The sequence below is a fragment of the Salmo salar genome, unplaced genomic scaffold (assembly GCF_965601325.2).
Source record: "Salmo salar unplaced genomic scaffold, fSalSal1 ptg000117l, whole genome shotgun sequence".
Lineage (NCBI taxonomy): Eukaryota > Metazoa > Chordata > Actinopteri > Salmoniformes > Salmonidae > Salmo > Salmo salar.
Window position 1 is genome coordinate 1153159 of NW_027675317.1, and position 24342 is coordinate 1177500.

The window sequence follows — 24342 nt, forward strand, 5'->3', positions numbered from 1 at the left end:
TAACAGTTAATTCCTTGTATAAATGGCTGCCAACCTCTACTGTGAGGAGTCAGAGACATCTCAGACTTCCATGCATTTTGAATAGTTTCATAAGTCTCATAATAATTGTTTACACAATATAATGACCATTATAAAGAAACAACTGGGTCTCTAAGTACATATATTAAATATATAATATATGAAATAAATAATTTATAACACCTATTATTGTCTAACATAAAGTTACTTATTTTTCATTTTCTTTACAATTATTTACAAGTAATTTCACATTGTCAGTGATAAGGCAGTACTCATCTCTATATTATGGGGCTGGTTGTGATAAGGCAGTACTCATCTCTATATTATGGGGCTGGTTGTGATAAGGCAGTACTCACCTCTATATTATGGGGCTGGTTGTGATAAGGCAGTACTCATCTCTATATTATGGGGCTGGTTGTGATAAGGCAGTACTCACCTCTATATTATGGGGCTGGTTGTGATAAGGCAGTACTCATCTCTACATTATGGGGCTGGTTGTGATAAGGCAGAACTCATCTCTACATTATGGGGCTGGTTGTGATAAGGCAGAACTCATCTCTACATTATGGGGCTGGTTGTGATAAGGCAGTACTCATCTCTATATTATGGGGCTGGTTGTGATAAGGCAGTACTCACCTCTATATTATGGGGCTGGTTGTGATAAGGCAGTACTCACCTCTATATTATGGGACTGGTTGTGATAAGGCAGAACTCATCTCTATATTATGGGGCTGGTTGTGATAAGGCAGTACTCATTTCTATATTATGGGGCTGGTTGTGATAAGGCAGTACTCACCTCTACATTATGGGGCTGGTTGTGATAAGGCAGTACTCATCTCTATATTACGGGGCTGGTTGTGATAAGGCAGAACTCATCTCTATATTACGGGGCTGGTTGTGATAAGGCAGAACTCATCTCTATATTATGGGGCTGGTTGTGATAAGGCAGTACTCATCTCTATATTATGGGACTGGTTGTGATAAGGCAGAACTCATCTCTATATTATGGGGCTGGTTGTGATAAGGCAGTACTCATTTCTATATTATGGGGCTGGTTGTGATAAGGCAGTACTCACCTCTACATTATGGGGCTGGTTGTGATAAGGCAGTACTCATCTCTATATTATGGGGCTGGTTGTGATAAGGCAGTACTCATCTCTATATTATGGGGCTGGTTGTGATAAGGCAGTACTCATCTCTACATTATGGGGCTGGTTGTGATAAGGCAGAACTCATCTCTACATTATGGGGCTGGTTGTGATAAGGCAGTACTCATCTCTACATTATGGGGCTGGTTGTGATAAGGCAGTACTCATCTCTACATTATGGGGCTGGTTGTGATAAGGCAGTACTCATCTCTATATTATGGGGCTGGTTGTGATAAGGCAGTACTCACCTCTATATTATGGGGCTGGTTGTGATAAGGCAGAACTCATCTCTATATTATGGGGCTGGTTGTGATAAGGCAGTACTCATCTCTATATTATGGGGCTGGTTGTGATAAGGCAGTACTCATCTCTACATTATGGGGCTGGTTGTGATAAGGCAGAACTCATCTCTACATTATGGGGCTGGTTGTGATAAGGCAGTACTCATCTCTATATAAGCCCCATAATATAGAGATGAGTACTGCCTTATCACAACCAGCCCCATAATATAGAGATGAGTACTGCCTTATCACAACCAGCCCCATAATATAGAGATGAGTACTGCCTTATCACAACCAGCCCCATAATATAGAGATGAGTACTGCCTTATCACAACCAGCCCCATAATATAGAGATGAGTACTGCCTTATCACAACCAGCCCCATAATATAGAGATGAGTACTGCCTTATCACAACCAGCCCCATAATATAGAGATGAGTTCTGCCTTATCACAACCAGCCCCATAATATAGAGGTGAGTACTGCCTTATCACAACCAGCCCCATAATATAGAGATGAGTACTGCCTTATCACAACCAGCCCCATAATATAGAGATGAGTTCTGCCTTATTACAACCAGCCCCATAATATAGAGATGAGTACTGCCTTATCACAACCAGCCCCATAATATAGAGGTGAGTACTGCCTTATCACAACCAGCCCCATAATATAGAGGTGAGTACTGCCTTATCACAACCAGCCCCATAATATAGAGGTGAGTACTGCCTTATCACAACCAGCCCCATAATATAGAGGTGAGTACTGCCTTATCACAACCAGCCCCATAATATAGAGGTGAGTACTGCCTTATCACAACCAGCCCCATAATATAGAGGTGAGTACTGCCTTATCACAACCAGCCCCATAATATAGAGATGAGTACTGCCTTATCACAACCAGCCCCATAATATAGAGATGAGTACTGCCTTATCACTGACAATGTGAAATTACTTGTAAATAATTGTAAAGAAAATGAAAAATAAGTAACTTTATGTTAGACAATAATAGGTGTTATAAATTATTTATTTCATATATTATATATTTAATATATGTACTTAGAGACCCAGTTGTTTCTTTATAATGGTCATTATATTGTGTAAACAATTATTATGAGACTTATGAAACTATTCAAAATGCATGGAAGTCTGAGATGTCTCTGACTCCTCACAGTAGAGGTTGGCAGCCATTTATACAAGGAATTAACTGTTAATTCCATTTCAAGCGGACCTTCCCAAGTCTGAGCGTGGCTCTTCCTGACTGATCTGTTAGATGAACTGATGAATATATTCACAACACTAAATGTAATTTGTGTCTAGATTCCACAGGGATGTTGGCCCATGTTGACTCAAATGCTTCCCACAGTTGTGTCAAGTGTCAAGGCTGGATGTCCTTTGGGTGGTGGACCAACCTTGATACACACGGGAAACTGTTGAATGTGGGAAAACCCAGCAGCGTTGCAGTTCTTGACACACTCAAACCGGTGCACCTGGCACCTACTACCATAACTCGTTGGTATGGTATCAATCGACTCCAAGGGGTTCATTAAAATATTGACTTTAAAACTATGCCTCTGATGTGTTTCTTCATCACCAACAGGAAAGACTAGTTTAAGTATAGTGACAGTTTGTTTCCCAACAGGAAAGACTAGTTTAAGTATAGTGACAGTTTGTTTCCCAACAGGAAAGACTAGTTTAAGTATAGTGACAGTTTGTTACCCAACAGGAAAGACTAGTTTAAGTATAGTGACAGTTTGTTTCCCAACAGGAAAGACTAGTTTAAGTATAGTGACAGTTTGTTACCCAACAGGAAAGACTAGTTTAAGTATAGTGACAGTTTGTTTCCCAACAGGAAAGACTAGTTTAAGTATAGTGACAGTTTGTTTCCCAACAGGAAAGACTAGTTTAAGTATAGTGACAGTTTGTTTCCCAACAGGAAAGACTAGTTTAAGTATAGTGACAGTTTGTTTCCCAACAGGAAAGACTAGTTTAAGTATAGTGACAGTTTGTTTCCCAACAGGAAAGACTAGTTTAAGTATAGTGACAGTTTGTTTCCCAACAGGAAAGACTAGTTTAAGTATAGTGACAGTTTGTTTCCCAACAGGAAAGACTAGTTTAAGTATAGTGACAGTTTGTTTCCCAACAGGAAATACTAGTTTAAGTATAGTGACAGTTTGTTTCCCAACAGGAAAGACTAGTTTAAGTATAGTGACAGTTTGTTTCCCAACAGGAAATACTAGTTTATGTATAGTGACAGTTTGTTAATACTAAAATAATAATAATAAATAATTTCTGTTTCTCAAACATAGGAATATTTTACACCGTTTTATAGATAGACTTCTCCTGAATCGAACCACGTTGTCCGATTTCAAAAAGGCTTTACAGCGAAAGCAAAACATTACATTATGTAAGGGATATGTGTATACCCTTTAAAAGTATTTAAAACCGTTTTGAACACATTTGACCTCAAAATAATACCAGGCCAACAAGAGGTGGACACAGCTCCACCAAATCATTAAAACACTAATAAATCACTCATGCAATGCCCCACTGACATGGTGCTTCAGTATGTTTCACCCCTGGTAACCCAAAAATAAAACACAGTGCAATTTCTGAGAAGTAAAACATAGCCGATTTTCTGATCAGTTTGAACATAGTCGTTTTTCTGAGACTTTTTTGAAAAGCTATGTAATTCCTTCTTGCTGTAACCCATTGAGTTGATCCCGCAGGATGGTGCTCTAAGGGTGGGTATGTAGGTCCCTATACCCTTTATAAGTATTTAAAACAGTTTTTCAAATTTCACCCCTGGTAACCCAAAATAAAACCAGGTGCATATGTTACTGACACGTCCCCACCAAATCTTAAAACATCCATAAAACACTCATTCTTTATCCCACTGACATGGGACTGCAGTGGGGTGCTGAAACAGGTGCCATGGGGGTGGTGATGGCCTTTAAAAGTATTTAAAACCGTTTTTCAAATTTCACCCATGGTTACCCAAAAATAAAACATAGTGCAATTTCTGAGAAGTAAAACATAGCCGATTTTCTGACCAATTTGAACATAGCTTTTCAATAAAGTCTCAGAAAAACGACTATGTAATTCCTTCTTGCTGTACCTCATTGAGTTGGGCCACCTAGCCCAGAGAGGATAAACAAACGGTGTACACCCTGTCTGTCTGTCTGTACAGTAACACCTCCTAAACCTAACCTGTCTGTCTGTCTGTCTGTCTGTCTGTCTGTCTGTCTGTCTGTCTGTCTGTCTGTCTGTCTGTCTGTTCAGTAACACCTCCTAACCCTAACCTGTCTGTCTGTCTGTCTGTACAGTAACACCTCCTAAACCTAACCTGTCTGTCTGTCTGTCTGTTCAGTAACACCTCCTAAACCTAACCTGTCTGTCTGTCTGTCTGTACAGTAACACCTCCTAAACCTAACCTGTCTGTCTGTCTGTCTGTCTGTTCAGTAACACCTCCTAACCCTAACCTGTCTGTCTGTATAGTAACACCTCCTAACCTGTCTGTCTGTCTGTCTTTTCAGTAACACCTCCTAACCCTAACCTGTCTGTCTGTCTGTCTGTCTGTCTGTCTGTCTGTACATTAACACCTCCTAACTCTAACCTGTCTGTCTGTCTGTCTGTCTGTCTGTCTGTCTGTACATTAACACCTCCTAACCTGTCTGTCTGTCTGTCTGTTCAGTAACACCTCCTAACCCTAACATTTCTGTCTGTCTGTCTGTCTGTCTGTCTGTCTGTCTCTCTGTCTGTCTGTCTCTCTGTCTGTCTGTCTGTTCAGTAACACCTCCTAACCCTAACCTGTCTGTCTGTCTGTCTAGTGACACCTCCTAACCTGTCTGTCTGTCTGTCTGTCTGTCTGTCTGTCTATTGACACCTCCTAACCTGTCTGTCTGTCTGTCTGTCTGTCTGTCTGTTCAGTAACACCTCCTAACTCTAACCTGTCTGTCTGTCTGTCTGTCTGTCTGTCTGTCTGTCTGTCTGTCTGTCTGTCTGTCTGTCTGTTCAGTAACACCTCCTAACCCTAACCTGTCTGCCTGTCACACGGGGTGTGATCGTTCTACAGTGGTCCCTGAAGCGCCGTGTGATTAGAACACTAAATTGTGCACTACAATTACCTGTGGACCTTGGTCAAACATAGTGCACTATATAGCCTAACACTCTTTTAGAACACTCATTTACAACGCTCATTTAGAACCCTCATTTAGAACCCTCATTTAGAACGCTCATTTAAAACACTCTTTTAGAACCCTCATTTACAACGCTCATTTACAACACTCTTTTAGAACCCTCATTTACAACGCTCATTTACAACGCTCATTTAGAGCGCTCATTTAGAACGCTCTTTACAACGCTCAATTAGAACACTCATTTACAACGCTCATTTAGAACTCTCATTTAGAACCCTCATTTAGAACCCTCATTTAGAACCCTCATTTAGAACCCTCCTTTAGAACCCTCATTTAGAACCCTCCTTTAGAACCCTCATTTAGACCGCTGATTTACAACGCTCGTTTAGAACCCTCATTTAGAACGCTAATTTAGAACACTCATTTAGAACACTCATTTAGAACGCTCTTTAGAACCCTCATTTAGAACGCTCTTTTAGAACACTCATTTAGAACACTCTATAGAACACTCGTTTAGAACCCTCTTTTAGAACACTAATTTTGAACCCTCATTTAGAACTCATTTAGAAGCCTATTTTAGAACACTCTTTTAGAACACTCATTTACAACGGACACTTTACAATGACGCAACAATCAGCATTTGAGCTGGACACACTTTTTTCACAAACTATTTTACACAAAAACACACACAGTCCTTACAAAGTTTATCTCCAGAATGTGAGCAGTTTATTTTTGGATTCAAATGGTTCAGATATTCACAGAAATATATATATAGCACAACACAATCATCCTAACCGGAAAAAATGTAGGCTACATTTGTCGTAGCGCTAACTGAAGAAAGATTGACCCAACACAAGCAGTCATATTTTCTAATTCTCGACAACCGGAAAAAGCCCCGAAACAAAGCTCACTGCAAACTTCATTTTCCCGCAGTGTGCCTTTATGAAAAGAAAATTGGCAAGTGGTGTACTATAACTACAGCGGTGTCCTATCACATTCCTAAAGATATGGTCCCTGTTGCAACTGTGGAACAAGTCGGATTCAAAAAGCTACTGAAAACTATGGACCCGAGATATGAGCTTCCCAACTACTTTACACGAGAAGCACTGCCACAAATGTCCACTGAAGTCAGGCAGAGCCTTGCTGACCGGCTCGCTAACGGGACCCATTTTGGCGTTGACCAGCGATATGTGGGTCGAGCAGGACAATGTGAGCCTTTACATGAAGCGTGACATGTTCACTTCATTCAACGACTGGGGGAGATGAAAACAGCGTCGTGTCTCCAAAACAAGTTATTTCCCCCCAGGATCACACCGGTGAGCATATAGCTGAGGCCTCGCAGGACGCAAGCTGGGAAACTCCAAGAAAAGCATCCGGTTGCTATAACAACCGCCAACGGGAGCGACGTGGTCAGAGCGGTGGAGCTGAACGATGAGGATGCAGTGCTTCGGTCAGACTACACTTGGCTATTGGGGAGTGCAGTGTTTTATTAAGGACTATTCACATATTTTACTTTAAATAAAAAAACATTAAAATATTAGTTTTTCATTATTTTTCCTTTGTGTCTGTCTGCAACTTGTTTTGTTTTATGCTGCTGTCTTGGCCAAAGATTGATTAATAAAACACAAAACATAAAGTGCTAAAAGTAAAATCACTTACAATACAGGATGGTAGATTTCAGAACCATATTTATTAGGTTATTGGATAAGAATTAGTGATGCATTGATGTGTTTACAACTTTAATGTTACAGCTGGTAAAGGTGAGGTAATTATGACTTTAAAATGCTGGTTAGCCTGTTGATATCATCAAGGTAACATATTTAGTTATTATGATAGACTATAGTTTTTTCTCTGGATTGAAGAGCCAACTGCAAAGTAACTAGAAACTAATGTTGACACGTAGGTAGGCCTAAACATTGTGGAGTTTTTAGTGGAGTAGAAATATGAAGTAGCATTAAATACTAAACATAAATACTAAGAACAACAACAAGAACGAAACATCAGTAAATGTACATACAGTATAGTCATCATTTATAAATTATACACAAATAATAATACATAAAAATCTCGGTCGCCCCAGCGTGAGTTCCTAATATCTCTATCGGTCGCCCCAGCGTGAGTTCCTATTATCTCTATCGGTCGCCCCAGCGTGAGTTCCTAATATCTCTATCGGTCGCCCCAGCGTGAGTTCCTAATATCTCTATCGGTCGCCCCACAGCGTGAGTTCCTAATATCTCTATCGGTCGCCCCAGCGTGAGTTCCTAATATCTCTATCGGTCGCCCCAGCGTGAGTTCCTAATATCTCTATCGGTCGCCCCAGCGTGAGTTCCTAATATCTCTATCGGTCGCCCCAGCGTGAGTTCCTAATATCTCTATCGGTCGCCCCAGCGTGAGTTCCTAATATCTCTATCGGTCGCCCCAGCGTGAGTTCCTAATATCTCTATCGGTCGCCCCAGCGTGAGTTCCTAATATCTCTATCGGTCGCCCCAGCGTGAGTTCCTAATATCTCTATCGGTCGCCCCAGCGTGAGTTCCTAATATCTCTATCGGTCGCCCCAGCGTGAGTTCCTAATATCTCTATCGGTCGCCCCAGCGTGAGTTCCTAATATCTCTATCGGTCGCCCCAGCGTGAGTTCCTAATATCTCTATCGGTCGCCCCAGCGTGAGGTCCTAATATCTCTATCGGTCGCCCCAGCGTGAGGTCCTAATATCTCTATCGGTCGCCCCAGCGTGAGTTCCTAATATCTCTATCGGTCGCCCCAGCGTGAGTTCCTAATATCTCTATCGGTCGCCCCAGCGTGAGTTCCTAATATCTCTATCGGTCGCCCCAGCGTGAGTTCCTAATATCTCTATCGGTCGCCCCAGCGTGAGTTCCTAATATCTCTATCGGTCGCCCCAGCGTGAGTTCCTAATATCTCTATCGGTCGCCCCAGCGTGAGTTCCTAATATCTCTATCGGTCGCCCCAGCGTGAGTTCCTAATATCTCTATCGGTCGCCCCAGCGTGAGTTCCTAATATCTCTATCGGTCGCCCCAGCGTGAGTTTCTAATATCTCTATCGGTCGCCCCAGCGTGAGTTCCTAATATCTCTATCGGTCGCCCCAGCGTGAGTTCCTAATATCTCTATCGGTGGCCCCTAGTGAGTTCCTAATATCTCTATCGGTCGCCCCAGCGTGAGTTTTTTATACTCGTGATGTTAGAATGTTCTCTCCATTCCAGAATGTGATTGTTACGTAACAGTGCATTTAATCCGCGCTGCCCTCAAACCAAAGCACGCAGACTGTTTTTATTTATAGGCTGTTTTCAAACTTCAATTTCAAATGTTTTTCTTAACAAGTTTTTATTTTCTAAGAACAGTTTGAATTGAGGTGTGTTCCGCCTACCTCATTCATTCACATAAAAATAGTCCTTTTTTTTTTTACTTTTGCGGACAATTTAATTTTTGGGACATTTCTGACCCGGACAAAATTCCCCAAGCACTTTCCAATTGTTTGTGCAGTTCAAGTCTGCAGACATTTGCTCATCTCCCGTCAGAACAGGATCTGCACACGTGTTGACATTTTCCATCTGTTGCCCTCATTGTTTTCCTTACTAATAATAACTTTGGAAATGTGTGCGTTTCTATCAAAGTAAGTGCATTATTACGTATGTCGTTTCTATTGTAGCATAATAGATTTGTGTATATTCTTTATAACCGCGGACACGTGAGGTAACGTTACTCATTTTATAACCTTTATGGTGTTATATTCAATCGTGCTTAGGTAGCTAGCTACATTTTTCTATCAGCTCTGTAAAACAATGCTAATTGCGTCAGAGAAGTATTATCTTGTGTTGTATTTTGAAGCTACATGGCCTTATGTCTCCCTAGTGGCGCAGCGGTCAAAGGCACTGCACATCAGTGCTAGAGACGTCACTACAGACTCCCTGGTTCAAATCCAGGCTGTATCACAACTGGCTGTGATTGGGAGTCCCATAGGGCAGCGCACAATTGGCCCAGCGTTGTCCGAGTTTGGCCGGTGTAGGCCGTCATAGGTAAATAATAATTAGTTGTTAAATGACTTGCCTAGTTAAATAAAATAAAACATATGACCATGGTTTGTTTATTTGGTCTATTCAGCATGGCTCTGTTCTGCCCTGCCTTGCCCCCTTGTGGAGCTCAAAAGTTACTTTCTTACTGTTATAACTCAAATCTGTGATTTTGTCAATGCAATAAACTATTTTTATGTTATTTGTAATATTGTTTTATTGCTATATCCTTATATTGTATTCTAATGAATAATTCCTCTTTATTCTGTACTTTCAGAAACCACAAACAGTATTTGCCAATATCATAACTGGAACTGGACATCTTTCCAGCTGAAGATTGAGGACAGCTTTTGTATGCTAACGTTCTCTCCTTAACAGTTTTACTGGATGGAAACACAGCAAGAAAACACATAGGCCAATATGTAATAGTCGTCTATTTTATTGAAGTATTGGTAGTTGGTTCAACAACAACTTGTTTTACTAGACGACAAAAAAAATGGAATATGCATAACCCATATTTAATATTCATGCAGTGACTGAACAACAACTGCATTTCCACCCCCACCTCTAAAGGCATAGTATCATGGCAGGTCACCTGTCAAGTCACCTGTCAGGTCAGTCAGTCACTTATTGCTGCAGATGTGCTCAATAATGCTTGAGCATGTGATACTCCTCAAAGCATGGTGAAACACATAGAGGTGTATCACAAGCTAAACACGTGTATTTTGTCATCTTCCTCTGCTTACTTCTCCTGGCGCCAGACAGGCAGACTTTGCAGTGCCTCCGTGTGCGACTACCTTGAGCAGCAGTTTGAGGGAAGTCATATCCCGATATATTTAGTCTGAATATCGATATAAGATATATATCCTGATATTTCTTCCGCAAAGTGAGAGCAAATGTTCAGTCAAAGTCAAAGCCAGATATGACATGTCTCAAGTAGTTTTATTGAAAGCGGCTATTTCAGTGAACAGTTGAAAAATCAAATGAATAAATAATAAACAGGGCTCTTCACCTGGTTCAGATTAAATGCTCAGGGGCCTGTTGCACAAAAGTAGAATTAAGACATCCGGGATAAATGACTCAGCTGAGCTCAATGAAGCCAAAACATGTGCGTCCAGGCTTAATTGGTTGCACAAAGACCAAGCCAGGATGAGCAGACACGGATTCATTAAGCCAGGTGAAACCAATCCTGGATAGGTGCGCGCTCACGGCTCACTCAAATAGACCCCGCCACAGATCACAGATTAACTGATTTACCATGGCAACTAGAGCCGCGTACTTTTCCCCGTCGGAAGCACAAATCCTTATGGAGGCATACGAGGAGGTAAAATATATCATTAAGAAGAAAGGCAACACCGCCACAGTGATAAAGCAAAGAGAAAAAGCGTGGCAAAGTATTGCAGACCGCCTGAATGCGTAAGTAGTGCACAATTACACAGTCACCGCTCCGCTGAAACATCACAATTACAATTCAAATATTTAATTCACATCTCCAAAAATGCAGTTGTACTGTAATTATGAAACGGTTAAATTTTTAATTGAAATGCACTGCAGATATGAGTGAAATTGTGTAAAGTAACTCCATCACACTGTATAAAGCTATGATAGATTTTTTGATATTTTTACTGAAAACAAGACAAAAATACCAAGTAATTTTTTGCAGTGTGACTCCATTAAATGTGTGTGTGTGTGTGTGTGTGTAGATTAAACATGAACGGGCCAAAACGGACATGGCAGCAGGTCAAAATCAAATACAAGAACATTCTGCAGAATGGTATGGTCCCTGACTAATATTTAACAAAGCACAAGCATATATTGTACCCAGAAGGTGCCTGCTCACACATTGTCTGTACTGTTTTAGCAGTGAAAAAGAATACCCACAGACAAGGCACGGGTGGTGGGTCACCAAAGGCTGACCTTACCCCAGCAGAGGACATGGCCTTGGAGCTAAATAAAGGCAGGCCCGTCTTAGAGGGGATCCCTGGGGGGAAAGAGACGAGCATAGGTTCCTCCCAAGATGCCACCCGCTTCATTCAAGGTATGTCCTTCCATCTCTACATGGGATACAACCACATTCATATTGAATCAATTTGGACTGTCTGACTTTGGTTTACCTATTGCCTTGCAGTGTCTGGCAGCACTGTGTTCCTGTTAGAGCCACCAGCACAAGCACCAGACGATGCTGATCCAGTGAGTACTCCATCAAAGGCATACTGTAGGCCTGGCATGTCTTGTCTACTAGCTTCAATATGAATCCGATTAAATGTGATAGGGTGAAGGCCCCAGTGCAGCAGCAACAGCACATGATGGAGACGATGATGAGGAGGAGACCATCTCTCTGGATTCCAGAAGGCATGAGGTATCATGTTAAGACTGTGAAAGTACTATTTACTCTACAATGGTGAGGAGTCCTCATCAAAATCAAAAAATCTAATTTCTTTTACAGGACCCAGATGCTATACAGTGGGAAAACCAGCCTGGCAACAGTGCGTATTAATAAAAGGACACCACATCCTGCCAAATTCCAGCTGCGCTAATTGTATTGTGTTCACAGAGCTCACAAGCTATCAGAAAGTTGTATGGCAACCACCTCCGGCGCCAAATAGAACTGGCAGACATAGACATTCAGTACAAGAAGAAAAAGATGGAAAATCTTGCACTGGAGTCCGAAATAAAAAAGAGGACAATTAGGAAACTGGACCTTGAAATAAAAAAACTTGAGAGGGAGGTGAGATATGCCTTCAATGTACACTGTATGCTAACTGTAACACAAATGTATTAATCATTATTTTTCTTTCCTCCCCCAGCTCCAAGAAGATGACACAGCTCAAAATAAAAATTAGGTATATTCTCGTAAAGTCAAGTGAGCCATGACATATGAGCTCTTATTGTGAGCACACAGGACGGTGGCATCTTTCTAAGGTTTTTTTTATTTTCCCAGCAATCAGTACAACCAAGTCATCGTTATAAGGCATCGCCCTCTTTTGCCCACCCCCCCAGCACCAGGTGTGGCCACTAGCCTATATGAAGGCCCAAAATTGTGTGTTCCTTTCTGCTCTGACAATGGCATGCCCATTCGTGCGAGATGTGGTGGATGAAGAAGCACTTGTGCTGAGGAGAGCCTTCAGGCGAGAAAGGGTCTTCAGGGACCGGTTGGACCCACTGGCCTTCCCTGATGACCATCTATATGAAAGATACAGGTTTTCTGCAGATGGCATCAGGTATCTATGCAGACTACTGGGTCCCAGGATTAAGCACCGCACTGCACGGAGCCATGCACTGAGTGTGGAGCAAATGGTTTGTGTGGCCTTGCGCTTTTTTTCTAGTGGAGCCTTCCTGTACTCAGTGGGGGATGCAGAACAGCTGAACAAGGCCACAATTTGCCGCACAATAAGGAGTGTGTGTCTGGCTATCAAAGCATTAGCAGATGTCTTCATCTCCTTCCCTGGCCACAGAAGACTCTGTGACATCAAAGAGGAGTTCTATAGGATTGCAGGTAAGAGGATCTACAAATTACAGGACAACTGTTAACACATAGTAGGATACTCATTACTTTGTGTGACAGGTTTCCCCAATGTCATTGGTGCAGTGGACTGCACACACATAAGGATAAAAGCCCCCTCAGGTGCCCATGAGGCTGATTTTGTGAATAGGAAATCCTTTCACAGCATTAATGTTCAGGTGAACATAACTTTTTGATATTGTCCATTGACGAACACTCTGCATTGCCAGTGATGTGCATTGATTGGTGTAATATTCCTCATCTTATGATTTCAGATGGTCTGCAATGCTGACTGTGTGATCAGCAATGTTGTGGCAAAATGGCCTGGCTCAGTCCATGACTCCAGAATCTTTCGGGCCTCTGAAATCTATCAGTGCCTATCACAAGGTAAGCCACACAACCCCTATTTATAACCATCATGGCTGTGTCAAGAATATCACTGTGTTTATGAGGTAGTAATGATGAGATTTTGTGTTGACAGGTGAATTCTCTGGTGTGCTGCTGGGAGACAGGGGGTATGGCTGCCAGCCTTTTCTCCTGACACCTTTCACAGACCCCCAGGAAGCACAGCAGGCCTACAACCATGCCCATGCCAGGACCAGGGCCAGAGTTGAAATGACCTTTGGCCTCCTGAAGGCACGCTTTCACTGCCTTCACAAATTAAGGGTCAGCCCTGTTAGGGCATGTGATATTACTGTGGCTTGTGCTGTCCTCCACAATGTGGCCTGCCTGAGGAAGGAGAGGGCCCCCAGAGTGCCACCAGCCATGGACTGGGACAATCCGGCAATCTTCCCTGATGACGACAGTGGTCGGCTGCTGAGGGACCAATATGTGTTGAATTATTTTAGTTAGTATGTGTGCTTTCAATTTTGGTTAAATATGTCCTGCGGTGGCAGAGGAATTGGGTTTTTTTTGGGTTCGTTTTTTTACGAATTTGGCCTCTTATGATGTTTGTGCGGTATACTGTGTGTAATACAAGGCTGCAGGGAGGCTACTGCATCCATTCATTTGTCTGTTCAGTTGATGTGTATGGATTTGTCCTGCATTTATTTTAGTGTGCAGACATGCAGGGTGTGTTATATACAGACCTTTGAATGTGTATGTATCATTTTGTATAATATGCTTGGATTCTGTGCTTTCCATCTTGTAGTCACTGTGACTTCAGTTTCGAAAGGAGCTGATGGTTTACCTGCTTTGTTTTGTCCTTATTCAATAAAGGAACATAATGTTACACATTGTGTTTTTATATTCATATGGAATGTGTATTTGTTTATATGACAGAGTACTAGGGCCACACTGAAGAAAAAGGATAAAGTCATACATTTATGAGGCTGGTTCTTTCTGCAGAAAAGCTACATATTGTTTTTACAGTTTTGATACTTATGACAATGTGATACTTAATATTCTGGCACATCAGCATGTCTTTGTTTATGAAACCATACTGAAGTACAATTTCACGAAATGCCCCACATCTGTCATTTTAACAACTGTCCTCCTTTAAAACAACCGGTTACAATATTATTACTTGTGTTTTTTTTCCCCTCTGTGGCCCTAATATTCTATCATTTTATATATAGCCTTATAGTCTATGGGAAACTGTAAATTATCTAATGATAGCAACATAATCTAAAAATTATTTTTTATCCAAAATCATTGAAATTAATGATCACAAACGTTTAAATAATGACAGTGGGTCTAGTTATGTGATAACAATGTATAGTGAGCAGTGAAATAACTATTGGTTTCCATTTGTGGTGACTGCTGACTGACATTAGGGATAAGATTAAATAGATCCTGGAATTTAGCCTGGTCTGGAGCAGGCTAGCTCCACAGAATAAATCTCCATGGTAATTTATACCATAACATATCCTCCTGCCCCCTATCCATCTTTAGTGCAACCGGATTACGGATCAATTGAGCCAGGATCACCAAGATATCCTGGCTTAATCCCTTATCCTAGTTTTGTGCAACAGGCCCCTGGTTCAGATTAAATGCTCAGCTGTTCAAATAACAATAACATGTAAACATAAACACTGTAGAACAACAGGACGACCTTTTTTGAAATCAAAGCTTCTTAAGGTGCACATTTAAATAAATACAAATATCTTAAACAAAAATAGCCTATAAAATAAAATAGGCCTATTTTTTTCTGAAATAAATATTATATATATTTATGAGAAAAGTCAACTTTTTTTTTAGTTTGACAACTTTAAATGGCTTATTAAAATCAAATTACAGATTTCTTCTCCTTTCTAACAAATCCACAGATGCAAATAACGAACATTACAAAATAATAAAATATGACAAACCCTAATAAGGGCAGCAATTATATATAAATAAAGAACAAAATAAAGTGCTCAGTTTGAGAAAATGTGTTTTAAACATCAGCCTGAGATTACCATTTGCTTTTTGTTAACTCAATTTCTTATCTGAACAGCCTCAACCAGTTGCACAAGAAACAGACTATCAACTCAATAAACATTTTCCCCCTCTTTTTTTACTTTGATAAACAGTAATGCTGTCTTGAGGTAGACATTAGAAGACAAGCGTGTCCTCCTTCGTTTAAAGATTTTGTGCGAGAAACACCAGCCTGTCAACGGCATCCGGCTTCAGAGATGCTCTGTGGCAGGTCACGATATTGCCACTGCAGCTGAAAACCCTTTCGGAGGGTGAACTGGTAGCTGGTACCAAGAGATACTTTTTTTGCCAGGTGGCTCAGAGCTGGAAAGACAACTTCATGATCCTTCCACCACTTGAGGGGATCAGTGTCACTCTCCACACTTGCGGACTGCAAGTAACTTGACAGTTCATTTTCAATAGCCTCCCTCTTGGTTGGTGGTGCAGTGGTGGTGGCTGTGCGCTGCTTGAAGAAGCTTGCCAGTGTCTTAGCTTTTGGTGCCACTGCTGCTTCTCCATCTGCAGGCTCAGTTGGCACACGTAGGTGAGGCGGTTGACAGCTGCTCTGATCAGCCAGTAGCGTCTCCACCTCCAAGACAGCTCTGTGCTTCAATGCATCAACTTTTTCACTTGGGATATAGGTGGCCCTGAAGCGTGGATCCACAAATGAAGCCATCTCCAATAGGTCAGTAGTGGCTGGGTCAGAATACTTGCGGTTGAGGTACTCAACAATGCCGGTCTTGATCGATTTGCAAAGCTCGCTATCACCCTCTTCACATGCCAGGAGACTTTCGTTAAAAAGGTGCAGCACAGGTTTTACATATGATAGAGTGACGTACTCCTCACCTGACAAAGCATCGGTAAAGTCCTGGAGAGGTTTCAGGACCTTTTGGACTGCTTCTAGGACCTCTAAGTCCTGCCAGGTAGGGACAAGGTGCCTGGTCTTTTTGTCATTAGACAGGACTTTGGCCAGTGCTCCTTCCTGCTCCAGGACTCTCTCTATCATCTGCTGCCTTGATCCCCAGCGTGTGGCAGACTCGGTTATGAGTTGGTGACTTGGCAGACCCAGCTGAATCTGGACTTCAGCAAGATGTCTCCTTTTCTTCCAGTTGTACCAAAAACAGCTTACAATTCTCTTGCACAGAGAAATGGCCCGGGTGACGCGCTTGTCGTTCATGCCATGTCCTGTCAGAATCATAAAAAAAACTATTAAACAAATGTGCTTATGCGAGAAATTTGACTCTGTTTTCACTTTAACACACTCATACAACTAAGTGCTTTCCAAAATCAAGCTTTAGAAATATTCTACATTAATATTTTCTTGTTTCATAGTTTATTTTTTTAATCAACGCCAGTCCTAATCATAAATATCAAATATTATATTCATTTATTTTGTGAATTTGAATCCTGTAAGTGATTTGTATGTATTATTATTTGTGTATAATTTATAAATGATGACTATACTGTATGTACATTTACTGATGTTTCGTTCTTGTTGTTGTTCTTAGTATTTATGCTTAGTATTTAATGCTACTTCATATTTCTACTCCACTAAAAACTCCACAATGTTTAGGCCTACCTACGTGTCAACATTAGTTTCTAGTTACTTTGCAGTTGGCTCTTCAATCCAGAGAAAAAACTATAGTCTATCATAATAACTAAATATGTTACCTTGATGATATCAACAGGCTTACCAGCATTTTAAAGTCATAATTACCTCACCTTTACCAGCTGTAACATTAAAGTGGTAAACACATCAATGCATCACTAATTCTTATCCAATAACCTAATAAATATGGTTCTGAAATCTACCATCCTGTATTGTAAGTGATTTTACTTTTAGCACTTTATGTTTTGTGTTTTATTAATCCATTTTTGGCCAAGACAGCAGCATAAAACAAAACAAGTTGCAGACAGACACAAAGGAAAATAATGAAAAACTAATATTTTAATATGTTTTTTTCTTTAAAGTAAAATATGTGAATACTCCTTAATAAAACACTGCACTCCCCAATAGCCAAGTGTAGTCTGACCGAAGCACTGCATCCTCATCGTTCAGCTCCACCGCTCTGACCACGTCGCTCCCGTTGGCGGTTGTTATAGCAACCGGATGCTTTTCTTGGAGTTTCCCAGCTTGCGTCCTGCGAGGCCTCAGCTATATGCTCACCGGTGTGATCCTGGGGGGAAATAACTTGTTTTGGAGACACGACGCTGTTTTCATCTCCCCCAGTCGTTGAATGAAGTGAACATGTCACGCTTCATGTAAGGCTCACATTGTCCTGCTCGACCCACATATCGCTGGTCAACGCCAAAATGGGTCCCGTTAGCGAGCCGGTCAGCAAGGCTCTGCCTGACTTCAGTGGACATTTGTGGCAGTGCTTCTCGTGTAAAGTAGTTGGGAAGCTCATATCTCGGGTCCATAGTTTTCAGTAGCTTTTTGAATCCGACTTGTTCCACAGTTGCAACAGGGACCATATCTTTAGCAATGTGATAGGACACCGCTGTAGTTATAGTACACCACTTGCCAATTTTCTTTTCATAAAGGCACACTGCGGGAAAATGAAGTTTGCAGTGAGCTTTGTTTCGGGGCTTTTTCGGGTTGTCGACGGCTTGCGGCTGGGGCTTCTGCAGCGCGCAGTTTCACACACTCTTCGTATTGCAGTTTGTGCCACTGTTTTAGGTGGTGAAAAAGATTTGTAGTGCTTCCACCCCTGGCTGTAACTTTTTTTATGGCACTGCCTACATATAACGTGATTTTGTTGCTCATCTGATACTTTGAATCCGAACCATCTCCAAATTACTGAGCCAATGCTTTTTCTTTTACTAACCAATTCCTCGTCAAAACGCTCCGCAGACGCTGTTGCTTCCTCCATGTTTGTTGAAGTGTCTGTTCCTGCCCCTCCGCCCTCTGTGCATGAAAGAGGAGGCGCGGGGAGCAGCGCAGAGAGCTCCGGGTCTGCAGCTTGCTTGGAGCAAGGATCAAAGCGCAAATTTCAACTATATCGATATATGCGAAATGGTCTAATTTCATATCACATTTAAAATATATCGATATATTTTTTATATCGATATATCGCCCAGCCCTAGTCAGGCTGATAAGAACAATTCTTATTTTGTATAACGGGTCATTTAGGATGGCAGTAGCATTGTTGACGAAATGCAGGCATCGCAGCAGAATTAGGAAGCGGTCTTGGGAAAAGAGGGTGGCAAAGAAGGGAGTTGCAAACATAGGATCTGTGCTCCAGTATTCTCTTAGGGAGTTCTTCTTTACTATCCCCATGGGGAGGACTGTCACCAGGAAGGTATACATTTCACTCATTGTGGTTGTCACCCATTTAGCGAGTTTCCCCCTCACTCCTGGCTCTCTCTTCTCCTGTAGCTCCAAGGCATAGCGATTGGTCTCCTGTACTATGTTTCCCACCAGCTCCTCTGTCAGAAACAACTTGAAGCACTCTGCCTCAGATGGAAATGGACTCCAGACTGGGACTCATCAAAACAAACAGCAGGGCCAGGAGGGGTGAAATGACTGGTGGCCTTCCAGCTACCACAGAACTCCTGTACTTCATCCACTGTCGGTCTCCCTCCATCACCACCAGCATCTTCAAAGGGACCTGGTACTTGGTCAGTGGACAAGGGAACCTCAGATTCAGGGTTCTCAATGGCTACAAGGTTGGGGGGGGGGGGGGGGCAGCTCCTCACTGTCAGAATCTGATTCCTGACTTTCAGACTCAGACTCATTGTCAGAATTGTAAAAAAAATCTCCATAATTTCCACATTTGTGAGTTGTCTCCTTTTGAAAGACATTGCTAATGCTACAGCTTAGCTCACTAGCTACATACATAAACAACAACACTGAATGGCTCAGAGTGAGAGGGGACGTGATTGACTGCCGGCGTGCGTCACTTGTATCAATAAATCACCATCAGAAAATGTTTTGTGAGGTAATTATTTGTGTATTTACTGTTTTATTCACATGTTTTCAATTCTGGGTGACAAATCATGCATTCCGATTCTTGCATAGATTGTAATGGGCACATATTATGTGTGTAAAATACTTATTTGAAGGTTATACTGATTATGATGAGCTAAGCTAATTCCAGCTATGTGTATGGAGCCATGTTTGTTGACATACAATGCATTCTGGGTTTCACGTAATCATCCGTTTGACCAAAGATGTTATAACAAAATGAGGTGAGTAAGAGTTCACTCATTTTTTGAGGACTTCCGGAAATGAATGGTGGGATGTGAACGACGGTAGATGACACACCCCTTCAACACTATAAACAGACCGAACTCATCTTGTCTTTTATTATTTTCGGTTTCTGTGAGGGAAAAATGCATGGCTGCGCGCTGAAACTAATCGTCGGATTACTGTCGATTTCTAGAAAGTGTTTTACCTAATTATTTCGATCAATGGTGAGCTCACCCCGTGATGTGATTAATTAGACATAGTAATTGCAATTAGCTAATTCATATTGTAGTTTACGTCAGCCGAGAGTTAGAAAATATGACTGCTTGTGTTGGGTCAATCTTTCTTCAGTTAGCGCTACGACAAATGTAGCCTACATTTTTCCGGTTAGGATGATTGTGTTGTGCTATATATATATATATATATATATATATATATATATATATATATATATATATATATATACTTCTGTGAATATCTGAACCATTTGCATCCAAAAATAAACTGCTCGCATTCTGGAGATAAACTTTAAGGACTGTGTGTGTGTGTTTTGTGTAAATAGTTTCTGAAAAAAGTGTGTCCAGCTCAAACGCTGATTGTTGCGTCATTGGAAACTGTCCGTTGTAAACGAGTGTTCTAAACGAGTGTTCTAAATGAGTGTTCTAAACGAGGGTTCTAAACGAGAGTTCTAAACGAGGGTTCTAAATGAGTGTTCTAAACGAGGGTTCTAAACGAGAGTTCTAAACGAGGGTTCTAAATGAGGGTTCTAAAGAGCGTTATAAATGAGTGTTGTCAATGAGCGTTCTAAATGAGCGTTCTAAATGAGTGTTCTAAAGAGCGTTCTAAATGAGGGTTCTAAATGAGCGTTCTAAAGAGCGTTCTAAATGAGCGTTGTAAATGAGTGTTCTAACTGAGTGTTCTAAATGAGCGTTCTAAATGAGGGTTCTAAAGAGCATTCGAAATGAGCGTTGTAAATGAGTGTTCTAAATGAGTGTTCTAAAATAGGGTTCTAAAAGAGGGTTCTAAAAGAGCGTTCTAAACGAGCGTTCTAAACGAGGGTTCGTATGAGGGTTCTAAATGTGTGTTCTAAATGAGTGTTCTAAACGAGGGTTCTAAATGAGGGTTTTAAAATAGCGTTCTAAATGAGGGTTCTAAAAGAGGGTTCTAAAAGAGCGTTCTAAACGAGCGTTCTAAACGAGTGTTCTAAATTAGTGTTTGTAATGAGGGTTCTAAATGTGTGTTCTAAATGAGGGTTCTAAAAGAGTGTTCTAAATGAGGGTTCTAAATGAACGTTCTAAATGAGGGTTTTAAAATAGCGTTCTAAATGAGGGTTCTAAATGAGGGTTCTAAATGAGTGTTCTAAAGAGCGTTCTAAAAGAGTGTTCTAAAAGAGGGTTCTAAAAGAGGGTTCTAAAAGAGGGTTCTAAAAGAAGCGTTCTAAAAGAGGGTTCTAAAAGAGCGTTCTAAAAGAGTGTTCTAAATTAGTGTTCGTAATGAGGGATCTAACTGTGTGTTCTAAATAAGCGTTCTAAACTAGCGTTCTAAATGAGTGTTCTAAATGAGTGTTGTAAAAGAGCGTTCTAAATGAGGGTTCTAAATGAGCGCTGTAAATGAGTGTTGTAAATGAGCGTTGTAAATGAGCGTTCTAAAGGAGCGTTCTAAATGAGTGTTAGGCTATATAGTGCACTGTGTTTGACCAAGGTCCACAGTTAATTGTAGTGCACAATTTAGTGTTCTAATCACACAGCGCTTCAGGAACCACTGTAGAACGATCACACCCCGTGTGACAGGCAGCCAGGTTAGGGTTAGGAGGTGTTACTAGAGAGACAGACAGTCAGGTTAGGAGGTGTCACTAGACAGACAGACAGACAGATAGATAGACAGACAGACAGGTTAGAGTTAGGAGGTGTTACTAGACAGACAGACAGACAGGTTAGGGTTAGGAGGTGTTACTGTACAGACAGACAGACAGACAGACAGACAGGTTAGGGTTAGGAGGTGTTACTGTACAGACAGACAGGTTAGGGTTAGGAGGTGTTACTAGACAGACAGACAGGTTAGGGTTAGGAGGTGTCACTAGACAGACAGACAGACAGACAGACAGGTTAGGGTTAGGAGGTGTTACTGTACAGACAGACAGACAGACAGACAGGTTAGGGTTAGGAGGTGTTACTGTACAGACAGACAGGTTAGGGTTAGGAGGTGTTACTAGACAGACAGACAGGTTAGGGTTAGGAGGTGTCACTAGACAGACAGACAGACAGACAGACAGGTTAGGGTTAGGAGGTGTTACTATACAGACAGACAGTCAGGTTAGGAGGTGTTACTATACAGACAGACAGACAGGCAGGCAGACAGACAGGTTAGAGTTAGGAGGTGTTACTGTACAGACAGACAGACAGACAGGTTAGGGTTAGGAGGTGTTACTATACAGACAGACAGACAGACGGGTTAGGAGGTGTTACTAGACAGACAGACAGACAGACAGGTTAGGGTTATGAGGTGTTACTGAAAAGACAGACAGACAGGTTAGGAGGTGTTACTATACAGACAGACAGACAGACAGACAGGTTAGGGTTAGGAGGTGTTACTAGACAGACAGACAGGTTAGGGTTAGGAGGTGTTACTATACAGACAGACAGACAGGTTAGGGTTAGGAGATGTTACTAGACAGACAGACAGACAGACAGACAGACAGACAGGTTAGGGTTATGAGGTGTTACTGAAAAGACAGACAGACAGACAGGTTAGGAGGTGTTACTATACAGACAGACAGACAGACAGACAGACAGACAGACAGACAGACAGACAGGCAGACAGACAGACAGACAGACAGGTTAGGGTTATGAGGTGTTACTATACAGAGAGACAGACAGACAGGTTAGGGTTAGGAGGTGTTACTGTACAGACAGACAGACAGACAGGTTAGGGTTAGGAGGTGTTACTGTACAGACAGACAGACAGACAGACAGACAGGTTAGAGTTAGGAGGTGTTACTAGACAGACAGACAGACACAGACAGACAGACAGGTTAGGGTTAGGAGGTGTTACTAGACAGACAGACAGACAGGTTAGGGTTAGGAGGTGTTACTGTACAGACAGACAGGTTAGGGTTATGAGGTGTTACTGTACAGACAGACAGACAGACAGACAGGTTAGGGTTAGGAGGTGTTACTGAAAAGACAGACAGACAGACAGAGAGACAGGTTAGAGTTAGGAGGAAAAAAATGCATGGCTGCACGCTGAAACTAATCGTCGGATTACTGTCGATTTCTAGAAAGTGTTTTACCTAATTATTTCGATCAATGGTGAGCTCACCCCGTGATGTGATTAATTATACATAGTAATTGCTATTAGCTAATTCATATTGTAGTTCACGCCAGCCGAGAGTTAGAAAATATGACCGCTTGTGTTGGGTCAATCTTTCTTCAGTTAGCGCTACGACAAATGTAGCCTACATTTTTCCGGTTAGGATGATTGTATTGTGCTATATATACTGCTCAAAAAAATAAAGGGAACACTTAAACAACACATCCTAGATCTGAATGAAATAAATAATCTTATTAAATACTTTTTTCTTTACATAGTTGAATGTGCTGACAACAAAATCACACAAAAATAATCAATGGAAATCCAATTTATCAACCCATGGAGGTCTGGATTTGGAGTCACACTCAAAATTAAAGTGGAAAACCACACTACAGGCTGATCCAACTTTGATGTAATGTCCTTAAAACAAGTCAAAATGAGGCTCAGTAGTGTGTGTGGCCTCCACGTGCCTGTATGACCTCCCTACAACGCCTGGGCATGCTCCTGATGAGGTGGCGGATGGTCTCCTGAGGGATCTCCTCCCAGACCTGGACTAAAGCATCCGCCAACTCCTGGACAGTCTGTGGTGCAACGTGGCGTTGGTGGATGAAGCGAGACATGATGTCCCAGATGTGCTCAATTGGATTCAGGTCTGGGGAACGGGCGGGCCAGTCCATAGCATCAATGCCTTCCTCTTGCAGGAACTGCTGACACACTCCAGCCACATGAGGTCTAGCATTGTCTTGCATTAGGAGGAACCCAGGGCCAACCGCACCAGCATATGGTCTCACAAGGGGTCTGAGGATCTCATCTCGGTACCTAATGGCAGTCAGGCTACCTCTCAATTTAGAACACACATTTAGAACCCTCGTTTAGAACGCTCATTTAGAACGCTCTTTTAGAACCCTCGTTTAGAACGCTCGTTTAGAACGCTCATTTAGAACCCTCATTTAGAACCCTCATTTAGAACCCTCGTTTAGAACCCTCTTTAGAACCCTCTTTAGAACCCTCGTTTAGAACCCTCATTTAGAACCCTCATTTACAACAACAATCAGCATTTGAGCTGGACACACTTTTTTCAGAAACTATTTACACAAAAAACACACACAGTCCTTACAAAGTTTATCTCCAGAATGTGAGCAGTTTATTTTTTGAAGGAAATGGTTCATATATTCACAGAAGTATATATATTTAATCACTGAACAGTAGCAGACCTAACTTCATCTGTTCCTGACTCTGGATAGTGGATTAAAAAGACCACCTGTTGTTACATCAACACCAGACATCATGATTCATGGAAATGGACATTGGATTTTATCAAATATGAAAACCTTAAATCTCT

The 24342-nt window shown here is 41.6% G+C and overlaps 1 protein-coding gene across 2 annotated transcripts in view; it reads right to left on the reverse strand.

Annotated features, from left to right (window-relative positions):
- Positions 1-24117: 24117 nt before the first annotated feature.
- Positions 24118-24342, reverse strand: part of LOC123741800 (tripartite motif-containing protein 16) — a 10841-nt gene continuing 10616 nt past the window's right edge. For both annotated transcript variants that reach the window (XM_082970906.1, XM_082970905.1), the window contains one exon: positions 24118-24342. This exon is cut by the window's right edge and continues 1620 nt beyond it. The gene's annotated coding sequence lies outside the window, so the exon portion shown is untranslated.